General features: G+C 36.6%; 1 protein-coding gene across 2 annotated transcripts in view; it reads left to right on the top strand.

Annotated features, from left to right (window-relative positions):
- The window catches only part of TAOK3 (TAO kinase 3), a 173,403-nt gene that overhangs the window by 52,585 nt on the left and 106,730 nt on the right, over positions 1-14,088 (top strand). The window lies entirely within an intron of this gene.

Raw genomic sequence — 14,088 nt, 5'->3', positions numbered from 1 at the left:
CAGCAAAGAGAGGCAAGCTTCGAGGCAGTTTCTCTTCTGATGCTCATTTAATTCGTGCAATTCCCATCTATCCAGCTTCTTTTTTTTTTTTTTTTTTTTGAGACAGAGTCTCACTCTTGTTGCCCAGGCTAGAGTGCTGTGGCCTCATCCTAGCTCACAGCAACCTCAAACTCCTGGGCTCAAGCGATCCTCTTGCCTCAGCCTCCCGAGTAGCTGGGACTACATGTGCCACCATGTCCGGCTAATTTTTTCTCTATATATTTTTAGTTGACCAGTTAATTTCTTTCTATTTATAGTAGAGATGGGGGTCTCACTCTTGCTCAGGCTGGTTTCGAACTCCTGACCTTGAGCTATTCTCCTGCCTAGGCATCCCAGAGTGCTAGGATTACAGGTGTGAGCCATCGCGCCTGGCCAATTTACACATTCTTAACTTCTTTCTGTACTATATATATATATATATATATATATTTTTTTTTTTTTTGAAACAGAATCTCACTTTGTTGCCTGGGCTAGAGTGCCATGGCGTCAGCAACCTCTAACTCCTGGGCTCAAGCGATCCTTCTGCCTCAGTCTCCCAAGTAGCTGGGACTACAGGCATGTGCCACTAGGCCCAGCTAATTTTTCTATGTATTTTTAGTTGGCCAATTAATTTCTAGTTTTAGTAGAGATGGGGTCTCGCTCTTGCTCAGGCTTGTTTTGAACTCCTGACCTTGAGCAGTCCACCTGCCTTGTCCTCCCAGAGTGCTAGGATTACAGGCCTGCGCCACCGTGCCCAACCACGCTGTACTATACTTTAAATCCTGCTTCCATACTCTCCCCTGTAATAGGAGAAAAGAACTATCAACATCAGCTAGCAGATGTGGTAAACCTATTTATATGACAGTAACAATATAAGGGTGAGTATAAACATTTAATAGGTTATATCAAATAGATATTATATATTACATGGGCAGATGATAGAAATCTATCCAGGCAAAACTGTGGATATTTTCTATATTGCCTTTTTTTGTTTTCTGTGAACTCCATGAAAAATAAGATACCAATTTGGAACGGATTTAATATTGCTGTTTCAACAATTTAAGGATGCTATCCAAATTCAGTAATTTTTCTAAGATACAGATTTAAACAGAACCCTTTGTGAAGCTTCATAGCATGTGAAGAGCTTACCTTATTTATATGTTTGGAGATGCACATATTTCACATTTCAGAGGCGTCTATATGTAGCTCACCAAATGTCAAAACCAATGAAAACCACATTGTTTGTAAACATAAAGCTGTTAAGCTAGGTGTAAGGGAGTTGCCTATGAGAGGAAAGAATAAGAAAAGTGTAAAAGAAGAGGAGCAAGGCCAGGCGCAGTGGCCCACGCCTGTAATCCTAGCACTCTGGGAGGCTGAGGTCGGCGGATTGCTCGAGGTCAGGAGTTCGAAACCAGCCTGAGCAAGAGCAAGACCCTGTCTCTACTATAAATAGAAAGAAATTAATTGGCCAACTAATATATATAGAAAAAATTAGCCAGGCATGGTGGCACATGCCTGTAGTCCCAGCTACTTAGAAGGCTGAGGGAGCAGGATTGCTTGAGCCCAGGAGATTGAGGTTGCTGTGAGCTAGGCTGATGCCAGGGCACTCATTCTAGCCTGGACAACAAAGCGAGACTCTGTCTCAAAAGAAAAAAAAAAAAAAAAAAAAGAAGAGGAGCAAGAAAAATCTCAAGTTTTAAGCTACAATAATAAATGTGAATAATTTCCTATTGCACACAGCCAGGAGGAAGAAAAAGAAAAACACCATTTTAGTTAGGGAGAATGAGTGGAAACAGGGGTGGGGGAGTTATTTCAAGAAATAAAATGAAAGTAAAGACTTGACAACTTATATAACTTGTTTATGTATCTGAGAACTTTAGGGTGTCCATATTTGCTTTTACAAAATCTATGTTGTTGGCATTTTAAAACAGTATAATTCAAAGAGGAGAAAAAAAAGTTTCAGGAACTAAATCTAAGAGTTCAATTAATTAAGACCATCCAAATATCATAAGGTGGTGGAATCTAGACTTTTTCTGCAGTGTCCACTTTTTCCCAGAGTTGTTTTTGGGTGACACTCTTGCCATGTAGAAGTATTGATATACTGGGAAATATACCTAAACTGGGAGTCAGATGCCATTCATAAAAAACTGAAGTTATGATAACTTCCTATCTTACTAAGATATTAAAATAATTGTGATTAGGTATATAAGAGCACTTTATAAAAATATAAACTTTTAACATTATTATTTTTTAAATGTAAAAAAATAAAAGACCATGCTTGATCTCAGCATCTTTTAAGCAGCTGTTGTGAACAAGTACCAGGAGCTATCTGGTAGTGTCAAATCCTTTTTTACTAAGGCCAGTAGAGATGGTAACAAGCCTTAAAGCTTCTCATTGGAGCAGTATGCAGCTTAACATTTTTAGCATTTGAGTAATAAGATACCATTTCCTTGGGTAGAAAGTTCAGCATTTAGAACTCTAAAAAAACAAGAACTCCCTGAACTTTATTAACAGTTCATGGAGGAAACCATAGTCTTTAGCTAGTAGTGGAACTCTACTGTCAAGTGCTTAGAAACTTGGCTAACAGCAGGAGGAAAGAAGGGGTAGCTACAGCTGTGCTCTCAAACCCTGTGAAAACACACATACAAACACATTCTCATCCTTCCCATTGCTACATGACAACTGAATGCAACAGTTTCTGTTTCCAATTGTGGTTCTCTTTCATTCCTGGTTAAAACAAAGACAGCAGGTCAAGGAATTAAATGTGACTAGTCAGAGATGTGCGCGGGTTGGTGGAGGAGAAAGGAGAGAAGAGGGGTGGGAAGAGAGAAAGAGAAGAGAAAGTGTATAAGTGCATAGATGGCAATCCCTCAGAGGTTCGGCCAAGAAAAACAATTGAATTCCCATGGGAGCCTAACTGGTTAGATTTGAGATCTGTGCCTTTTTGTTTTACAGATGATTTCAAAGACAGAGTATGAAGAGGCCAATGACGGAAGGGGTGGGGGAGGCAGGATGGTTGGTTGATTCATAAAGTGGTAAAAACAGCGCTGAAAACCTCAATACTTCTTGCACAATTAGTCAAGAGATGTGTCAGCAATTCCTGAGGCAATGATACAACCTATATAGTTTAGTTATGAGAATCATTATTATTCAATTTCAACATATAATTACCAGTGTTTATTGAAATATCTACAACTGCCAGTCATGTAGGTATTTAAATTAAAATTAACTAAATTTAAAATTGCAATTCATTTCCTTTGTTGCACTAGCCACATTTCAAGTGCTTAATAGCCACATGTTGTTAATGGCTATCATTATTGGACAGTCCAAATGATACACTATTTTTTTTTTTCCAGACAGAGTCTCGCTTTGTTGCCCAGGCTAGAGTAAGTGCCGTGATGTCAGCCTAGCTCACAGCAACCTCAAACTCCTGGGCTCAAGTGATCCTCCTGCCTCAGCCTTCCGAGTAGCTAGGACCACAGGCATGCGCCACCATGCCCAGCTAATTTTTTTCTATATCTATTAGTTGGCCAATTAATTTCTTTCTATTTATAGTAGAGATGGGGTCTTGCCCTTGCTCAGGCTGGTTTCAAACTCCTGACCTCGAGCAGTCCACCCGCCTCAGCCTCCCAGAGTGCTAGGATTACAGGCGTGAGCCACCGCGCCAGGCCTCAAATGATACACTATTTCTATCAACATGAACTATTCTAGTTGAATGCACTGGTCTAGAACAAACTCTGAGAGCCAAAGTTTAATGTTAAGTATGCCTTATCTACTTTACAACTGAATGATTAACTTAAGTCCAAAGTACGATATGTGAAATACTTATCTTTTGATGATGGAACCTACCATTGTGGCTTGGTTATCCAAGGCATAAGTATTAATAATAATATTTATAAATGAACATTAAGATCCACTAAATAAATGTAAGAACAGATCCATATTAACTTTAGACTCAAGAACTTGAGGAAAGCATGTATGGATAAAAAAAATTATGAAAAGTTTTGTGTCCGTTCACAGTCCTTAAAGATATATGTCAAGATGAAAAATTTAGACAAAACATTGATATAATTAAAGTTATTGGGCTGGGCGTGGTGGCTCACGCCTCTAATTTAGCGCTCTGGGAGGCCGAGGCCAAGGCCGAGGCGGGCGGATTGATCAAGGTCAGGAGTTCAAAACCAGCCTGAGCAAGAGTGAGACCCCCATCTCTACTATAAATAGAAAGAAACTAATTGGCCAGCTAAAAGTATACATAGAAAAAATTAGCTGGGCATGATGGCACATGCCTGTAGTCCCAGCTACTTGGAAGGCTGAGGCAAGAGGATCACTTGAGCCTAGGAGTTAGAGGTTGCTGTGAGCTTGGCTCACGCCACAGCACTCTAGCGTGGGCAACAGAGTGAGACTCTGTCTCAAAAAAAAAATAAATTAATTAAATTAAAAAAAAGTAAAGTTATTGATAAACATCTCATTTCCTTGGCTGTCTGAATTGAAAAGAAAAAAGAAATTAGGTATTGATTTTAATATTGTAAAAAATGTGAAAAAATTAAGTAAAAAAATTTATAAAGTTATTGGTAAACAAATGATAGACTAAGAAAAATCCAAATCAAATAATGACACAGGGTTTGATTAATGTCATCAAATAATGACACATTCTACATTCTTATTTTATGAAAACATGGTGTCCTCTTACAAGTATCTGAAAAGCGTTTCCAAAATTTAAGCAAAATTTAAGCATTAGTGAAGGAAGAAAACTAACCTAATTTTTAGATCTAATATAGTAATGAGTGTTACTAGAAATTACTGTATCCAAAGCAGCAGGGAAGAAAATCAAATGACAATTGAGCCAACTTTTTGATATGTATAAAAAATAGTAAAAAAAAAAAAATTAACAGTTAAATACTTCATAATTTATATTTATGTTCTGTATAGACTCTTATTTCATTTACTGGTAGTAATGTATGAAGTTTATTGAATGCTTATTCTGTACAAGCCACCTTAGCACTTTACATACCCTGTCTTAGTAAATCCTCACAATAAACAGTCCTATGAGTTAAATACATTTATTATGTCCATTTTACAGATGAGGAAACTAAACCTTGACATCTGAAATTTGCCCATCATCATCATGGCTAGTTAGGGATAGACCTGGGATTTGAACCTGGTTCAGTTTTAATTAAAACCCATGCTCTTACCCATGACTGCCCTTGCTATTAAGCAGAGTAGGATTTAAATCCTTGCCTTTCTAACTCCAGGTGATGTATTCTTTCTAGTTTGCCATATGGCTTTTATATCAACTGAAAATAAGGAAGGAATGGCCATAATTTCTTAAAGTCTTTATAAGCACGGTCAATTTTCCTAAGTTTATTACACATCAGGATTTGAGACCAAGCCGGGCATGGTGGCTCATGCCTGTAATCTTAGCACTCTGGGAGGCCGAGGCGGGCAGATTGCTCAAGGTCAGGATTTCAAAACCAGCCTGAGCAAGAGCGAGACCCCGTTTCTACTATAAAGAAATTAATTGGCCAACTAATATATATATATATAAAATTAGCCGAGCATGGTGGTGCATGCCTGTAGTCCCAGCTACTTGGGAGGCTGAGGCAGGAGGATCGCTTGAGCCCAGGAGTTTGAGGTTGCTGTGAGCTAGGCTGACGCCACGGCACTCACTCTAGCCTGGGCAACAAAGCGAGACTCTGTCTCAAAAAAAAAAAAGATTTAAGAACATTGAACAAGTTACTAAAAAGACCCCAACTTAAACTGAAATACAAGTTGTGCATATGTGACATTCAAAAATCAAGGAAACCAGACTGTGGAATAGGAGCATCTAGACAATGTATACATTATAGTAAAAGATCAAGGATTTTCTAGCATTCCTTACATTTACAGGTTTATAGCACTTTAGAGCTCATAGGGATCTTGCAAACCTTCTAAATCCAAAATTGCTCATTTGCCAGATAAGGAAATTGTGAACTGGCAAAAGTAGGTCATTTGTCTAGTTAGTGACAGATCAGAACTACCTACACACCAGATCTTCGGGCTGTCCAGTTAAGCACTCTCACATTTTCTCTCCAGTGTCAAGACTCTGATATCCAAAGCAGAATCAGCAGTATAATATAATAGAACTTACCTTCAGCATGAATCTTCATTGTTTATAAGGTTAGCTACTTTAACCTTCTGATATAAAGTTTAAGTTTTACCTTCTGAATTAAGATCTCTCCACTTCTATATGGTTTCTCTGCAGTGGTCTGTATTATCTGATATATGGTATATTGTACTTCAACTAAAAGATTCCCATAATTATTACATTTATTAGGTTTCCATATTATATGATTTATCTGTTTATTACTGACAGTTAATCATGTGGTTTCCTTGGATGTGTTGAGTCAAAATTTTCTACTTCTACCAACTCCTATTACCCTTCCATGCCCCCCACACACACATTGTTATTTTCTCCACTGGAACATAGGCTGGTTTCTGCAAGGTGATAGAATAATTGTAGAGATCTTAATCCAATAGTATGCTGTTTTGAGTTCTCAATTAATAGTCATTAAATTAAACTATTTTTAAATAAACAGATTATTTAGAAAACAATATAACTTCAATATAGTCTTTAAATACATAGGAATCAAATAAATACATATTTTTGTGTCAAAAAAAAATCAAAAGCCTTGAAGCATCAGAGATGACATTTATCAGTGGCTTATTTTAACATTGTCTTTATTTCAGATCACATTCTAGTTTAGAGAACATTGTAACCATGCAGACTTGTTAAGTATTTAGGGAGTTCCTTGCCGTAAACATAACTTATGGTAATTTTTCTGAACTAAGGTATAAAGAAATAATCACATATCATACCAAGAAATCTAGGAAGAGGCAATTCATAATTCAACACTAACTGGTGAAGGCCTCTTTGTGGTTAATATATTTCATAGTCAGCCTAGTTCAAACAGCTTGTGTCTCTTCCCTGAGACCTTTGAGAGTTCTAGTGCTCAGTAGGAGAAATATCACCAAATGTGACATTTCTGGAGAGCAAAAATTAAAGGGAAGTACGTTCTCTTTAGTTTTCTTTAGTGGAATTTCCCTCTAAGTGAATGAAATATAATTCAGCTGGTTGAATCATTGAACTATTTTATTGCACTGGAACTCATAAAAGAATGTCTTCTGAAAACCACGGCTTGCCATTTCAACAACTTAAAACCGTAGTCTAGGGCTGGGCGCGGTGGCTCACGCCTGTAATCCTAGCACCCTGAGAGGCCGAGGCAGGTGGATTGCTCAAGGTTAGGAGTTCAAAACCAGCCTGAGTGAGATCCCGTCTCTACTAAAAATAGAAAGAAACTAATTGACCAACTAAAAAATATATATACAAAAAATTAGTCAGTCATGGTGGCGCATGCCTCTAGTCCCAGCTACTTGGGAGGCTGAGGCAGTAGGATTCCTTGAGCCCAGGAGATTGAGGTTGCTGTGAGCTAGGCTGACGCCACAGCACTCACTGTAGCCTGAGTAACAAAGTGAGACTCTGTCTCAAAAAAAATAATCACTTCATAACATAGTGGTATATAGATAGTGACTTCACTGAAACAGTGCCAAATCTGTTCTGCAAAGTGGTATTGGCATGAGAACACAAAAGGGAAGGGCAGGTCCAGGAGCATAAAGAAAGTATATCATTACACCGGACACAATCAAGTATTCAACATTTGGTTGAATGTGAACTCAATGTGACGTTATCTTGGTTCTGTCAATAGACATAGAAAATAGGAAATACAATTTATTTTTATTGTTAATAATAGGTAATAGCTAAAATAATTATTGTGTGATTTGATATGACAGCCTTCTACTTGAAATATCTTATATAATCTTTATAATGATTTACAAGTTATGGGTATTTTGATGATCCCGGTTTTACCCATGATAAAATTGAGACTTGGAGAGGTTAAAGTTACCTGACCAATACCATAAGTTAGAGGCAGAAGCACAATCCAAACACAGGTAATCTTGCATCCAATTAATGTTCTTAACTAGCACAACAGACTGCTGTCAGTAGTTGGCAGTAGAGATGAGACGGTGACAAAACCTTCCAGGCTGCACTATCATTCATTCTGAGACCGGGAGCTCTGGACCTAATTTTCTCTCTTGCCAACATTTTGCTCTGCCTCCTGTCACCTTCAACAGAGCGTGGATGTGGTCAGTAAGGTGAGGATAGTACAGATCACCCTGATTTCCTTGTTTGATCTGGGCGCAAAATCATGCTTTGTTTTATTTTCCCGAATTGGAGATGAGTGAATAAGAACCGAGGCAGACAAACACCTACCAGAAAAATATCTGAAAGCTTACAAATATTGGAATGCATCTTGAATTTAAATTTAAATTTTCTTTATAAGTAATAAAATTCTGTGGAAGTTAAAGGGGAATAGTCTGAGAAGAAAAAAATATGATCACAATATGATCACCTCCAGCCTTTCTTTTGACGCATTCATCCTTGTCCTCCTTTGAACTTTGAATATTCTGACCACTACTTCAGGCTTTAATAACTGCAATTTTAAATGACAAAGAAAGTATCTTTGCTGAATCCCCATCCATGAGAAAGGTCCTTAAAATTTCAGCAAACACTTAAACTTTTATTATCAACTTCCCTCTGTACCAGGCACTCTGCTAAATACTGGCATTTTTTTCGTTTTGTTTTTAGCTTTCATTAACTATTTTCGTTGATGTTTCCACCTCTTTGCAGCTTTAATGGAGCCTTCCTTGATGGTGACATTTGCAGCTGCTTATGGCATTTATACTATCTAACATTTATCAAGCACTAAGAGAAACCCAGGCAGGTGAATGTGGAGGGGTGGGGGAAATGTAGAGCTAAATATTTATATTTGAAATAAAACTAGATTTGGTCATTTCTGCCTTTATGAAGGGGGGGCAGTTTAAAAAGAGAAAGGGAATGTCCTAAGAAAAGAGAGATGAGCATAGAAAAGAAGGAAGTAATTAGGCCACAGACATAGAATTGTTTAGAAATGGAAAGAACAATGGAGTTCAGTAAGAAAAGTGCACTTTGAAAAATATCTATCAGTATACTAAAGATTTTCTGTGTGTGCATGTATGGGTGTGCACATACTATAATGAGATTATTTAGAAAACTTGCTCCGAATTCACTTTTACTTAGAGTCGGTTTTAGGTTAGTGAGCTTTCTTCACTCTACAAATCCTCGTCTCTTTGGGACTCAATTCCCAATCCTCCCACACAAACACAGCATCTCGGAATTATCTCTTTTATCGCTTGATATTCAGCTCACATTTACTTTCTGCGACTTTTGGAAGTCACCACTCAGACAGATGCAAATTCAGTGCTATGCCTGCCAAAGTGCTGAGCAGAAAAGAGCCTTTCTTTTACACCTTCCATCTTTTGAGCTTTTGGTTCTGCTCTTTCAATTTTTGCTAGATAGTAAATGGGGGAGATTGTTGTTGTTCAGATGAACTTGAGCACATTTGCATTACTGAGCTTGCTGTTTCTAGCTCCAAAGAGATTCTTTACAATTTCCTTATCAGCAAAGGAATCGCCTTGATTTCCTTTGATGATGTTTCCTAGCTGGTATCCTAGACTTAGCACAGAAGCAATTTGTACCCTCCTGAAATGGCTCTTGCCCAGTAATTCTGCTGTATTTGTACATATCCAGCTTTAATTACAGGTTAAGGGGATGGATGGAGAAGAAAACCCAAAATACCCACCGTCCCCAAGTTAAGCTCTATCAAAAAAGCTTGACTCTTTCAACAGAGACTTGCAGGAATACAATTATATCATAACTGGGTTTTTTTCCCCCTAGTCATCAGCCACCAAGATACACACTCAAAGTTTTTTTGTTTTGTTTTGTTTTTAATAACCTTTAGAGGCCCAGCGCAGTGGCTCACTCCTGTAATCCTAGCACTCTGGGAGGCCATGGCAGGTGGATTGCTCAAGGTCAGGAGTTCGAAACCAGCCTGAGCACAAGCAAGACCCCGTCTCTACTGTAAATAGCAAGAAAATTAATTGGCCAACTAATATATATAGAAAAAATTAGCTGGGACACATGCCTGTAGTCCCAGCTACTTAGAAGGCAGAGGCAGAAGGATTACTTGAGCCCAGGAGTTGGAGGTTGCTGTGAGCTAGGCTGACACCACGGCACTCACTCTAGCCTGGGCAACAAAGCAAGACTCTGTCTCAAAAAATAATTAAAAAAGTAATTTAAACGGAGCACAAATAGAACATCTAATAAGTCACAAAATTATGAGAAACCTTAAGTACCTTAAACCTATAAAAACATCTCAAAACACATTTTGTGCCTTTTTTGATTTGCCATCATGGGCTATAATTTATTGTGTGTTTTTTTTTAAATGAGCACTACTGTATTTGACCTCAAGATAGCCATAAGAGTAAAAAAGTTGTAGGAGCCTCTATTGACTGTTTTGTAATAAATTGAAAGAAGTTTGTGTAGGAGGGAAAAACAGTGCTGAAACGAGCGAATAGTCTTTAAAGGTTTTAGAAGGCCTTAATGTTTTGTATATTTGAGGGATACTAATTTTTGTTTATTTTAACTTTTTTGGTACAATTATCTTTTAAATTTAATCTCATATTTTTAACCACTTAATCTTTAAAGAACTTTGGACCTGTGTAATTCTATATTTAAAAATTATAGTATAGGTTAATGACCTACTGACAGATGGCAAGATTTTAAAGGAGGAAAAAACCTTTTGACTAGTAAAATTGCCCAAAATTTACTAGCAAAATTAGTGCTCCCTTATCTAACTTTATAACACTTCCATGTTATTGATTAAAATTAAGTTATTTGGATCATTAGGAGATGGAGAACAATGTAAATGTGTTTTTCCTTTTTTACTTAAGTAGTTGCTTCTGATTGAAGGTATTGCCTTGAAAAAACTCTGGTTTTATAATCATGAATTTATGGGAGGAGGAGATAAAATTAGCATTAATAACCTTACAAAATGCCCATCTCTTTGCATCTTTCAGCTGCCTAGCGTGCTCTTTTCCTTCCCTATAGATGTAAATATATATTTTAAAATCATAAAACTATAGGGACAGAAGAGATTTTTTAGATCATCTAGCTCAAGCCTCTCATTTGACAGATAAAACTAAGGTACTAAGAAAACTTACTGAAATCATTTTGTTGTAATAAATGCTATATCTTAAATTTTTAATATGGGTATAATAAGATAAGCACAGAGTTCTGAGTCCAATAATCATGGTTAGAATTATACTCATTTTGACTGATGTGGGTAGAATAGAATTTAAAAGCATTATGAAGTACTTTGTCAAGCAAGGTATCATTCACATTCTTGACTATTTCTGTTTTGATCTAATGGATCTAGTCTTTGACTTTAGCATTGTGCTTTCTTCTGTGCTATAAACTGTATGTTCTTTGCCCATCACTCCGAGCCTTTTTACTTCAAGGTTTGTGTCTTTGTTCCTTATGTCCATCTGGGATAGTTGGGTTGTGACTTTTTAATAAAATCATTTCTAGATCTCTGTAGAAGTTAGCTTCCAAGAATAGTACATTGTACTTGCAATGACAAAACTTACTCCTTTTGGATAATTTGGCTCAACATATTTTTCTTTTCAGGCCTTTATTCAAGTAATAATCATGTGTAGTTATAATCATTGTGTGGTATCATACGTGGTATCATGCACGTACAAGGGAACACAAGGGCCAGGGAAGAAACCTACCAGCTTGGATAACAAGAGAAATATGAAATGCAAATGGCTTTCTTTCTAATAAATATAAAAGTTAGGAAAGCACTAGCTTTTGGGATGTAGATTATGGGCTAGGGCATCGGACTGGGTAAGAACAACATAGCATATATACCTAAATATAAGGTGATCACAAGTGCAAGGTTAACCTCCGCTTTTCATAGAAAGATTGTTTTTACAGTTTACTAGCCACCTTAAATATGTAAAGTTCTAGAAATATAAATGAAAAAGTCAAATATCTATGTAGAATATTTACTGTGTTGATTTATGTACAAGTTTCTAGTAGCATTAATTTTAAAACACTGCATTTTTCATTCTCATTTTATTTTCTTCATCTGTATCTTCAACATTGGTATCTTTGTTGTCATTATTGTTACATTTTTTCCCCCAGAGCATATCATCTTCACTTCTGTCTAGCTGCTTTTGAACCTGTATATGATGCTGTCATAGGAATTTTTATTCGAAAACACAAGAATTCATTCCCAAAACATTAGAACAGGTGTGGGTATTTATTTATTTTTTCTTCATATGAGTGTATATTTGTGATCTTGACAGTGTAACACTGTTTTGTTCTTGGTGATTTTTTTTTCGGTGTGCCAACAAGGAACATCATATATTTATTAAATGTACTACATTTGTACACACTCGTAAATCTTGATGTGATGAATTAAGAGATCAGGGTGTGATACGATATTTTGTGTGTGTGTCACTATGTCGCAGAGGCTACCTAGATGGTGGTGTTGTTACATCAAGAATGATGATTTTCTCAGATTCTTATACTAGTGATTTTTAAAGCTTGTTTACAACTTCATCTTGTGTCTTGCCATTCAGTATAGTCTGTGGACAAGCAACAATGGCATTACCTGGTGCTTGCTAAAAATGCAGGATTTCTGGCCCTAGACCTACTGAGAATCTACATTTTAACAAGATACCCAGGTGATGGATGCGCATGAAAGTTTGAGAACTACTGACTTAATATTTACTATTTGGAGGTGATACCCTCAAGAATAATTATTGAATCTCCCTTTTGTTTTTAGTGATCTAAATAAGTATCCAAAGGTAGAATTAATTGGGTTGTTTCAAACTGATGTCTTCCACAATTAGTAGTTTGTTGTTCAAAAGAAATTGTGAGAGATCCTTGGAATTTGAGAGACTTTCTAAAGGCTAAAATATGGAATGACTAACTCTCTGTTTTCTGAGAAATAGTTCTGGTTATAATAAAAAGCACCTAACTAGAGTTAATAACAATATATTTATACTTGAAAATGGCTGAGAGAGTAGATTCTAAGTGTACTAACCATGAAAAAAAAAATAAGTCTGTCAGATAATATGTATTTTAAATAGCTTTATTTAGCCATTCTATAATGTATACACATAAATGGAAACATATTGTACACTGTAAATATATATAATTTTTATTTGTCAATTAAAACACAAAAAATAAGCAACTTATATTTGGACATGTAACATTACCAACTGTGTATCCACATTCCTAAAAATTATTACATTTTTCTTATTTCTACTTTTCTTCTATTTCTCTGAACAGACGCTAGTTCTTCTGGTTTCTTAGTAGGATTTTGCCTATCACTTTTGACCATGTGATTGTTTCTAATACAAAAACATAATTTGGGCATCTCTTTTTATTCTTCTAATAAATATTTCCAAGTGCCTATTATGTACAGAGGAATATAGCAATGAATAGGATAGGCAGGAGAGAAACAAAAATATAAGCAAATGTATAAGTAAAATAATTTCTGATAAGTTCAAGTGCTATAATGAAAACAGAGTGATGAGAGTCACTAAGAGGGAGAAAAGGCACTTTAGATGAAGGTAGTCTGGGAAGGCCTCTCTGAGGTCGGTGGTGACATTTGAGTAGAAATCTGAAAGTCAAGAAGGAGCCAGCCCTGTGATGCTCTGAGGAATGAAAAGAAAGTCAGTGTGGCTGAAGGGTGGCAAAAAGGAACAGAGAGTGATATAGAATGCAGTCAGGAAATTAAGGAAGAGCCAGATTACATGAAGTTTAACGTTGTGACATTTGATTCATAGTTGTCTTAGTACATGACATCTCCTCTGTGTTTGGCTAGTGACTGGTGTCTAGGGTTTCAGAACCTCTTTAAGCCCTTCATCTTCCATTCTAGTTCTCATGTCAACTTTTTACCTTGATCTCTTCTGATATGACTGAAGCCCATATCAATCCTTTAAAAAATTCTTATTAATCATGAGGAAGAAGAAATGTTTTCAGGGGTAGCAAACCCAGGACCAGAGAGATATGGTAAAAGTATAAAGCTTCAGGATATGAGACCATACAAGAGGTAAAATTGCAGCAAAGGAAAGAAGAGT

The sequence above is a fragment of the Microcebus murinus genome, chromosome 22 (genome assembly GCF_040939455.1).
Source record: "Microcebus murinus isolate Inina chromosome 22, M.murinus_Inina_mat1.0, whole genome shotgun sequence".
In the NCBI taxonomy this organism is placed as follows: Eukaryota; Metazoa; Chordata; class Mammalia; order Primates; family Cheirogaleidae; genus Microcebus; species Microcebus murinus.
Note: the sequence above shows the minus strand (reverse complement) of the source record. Positions and strands in the feature narration are given on the sequence as shown.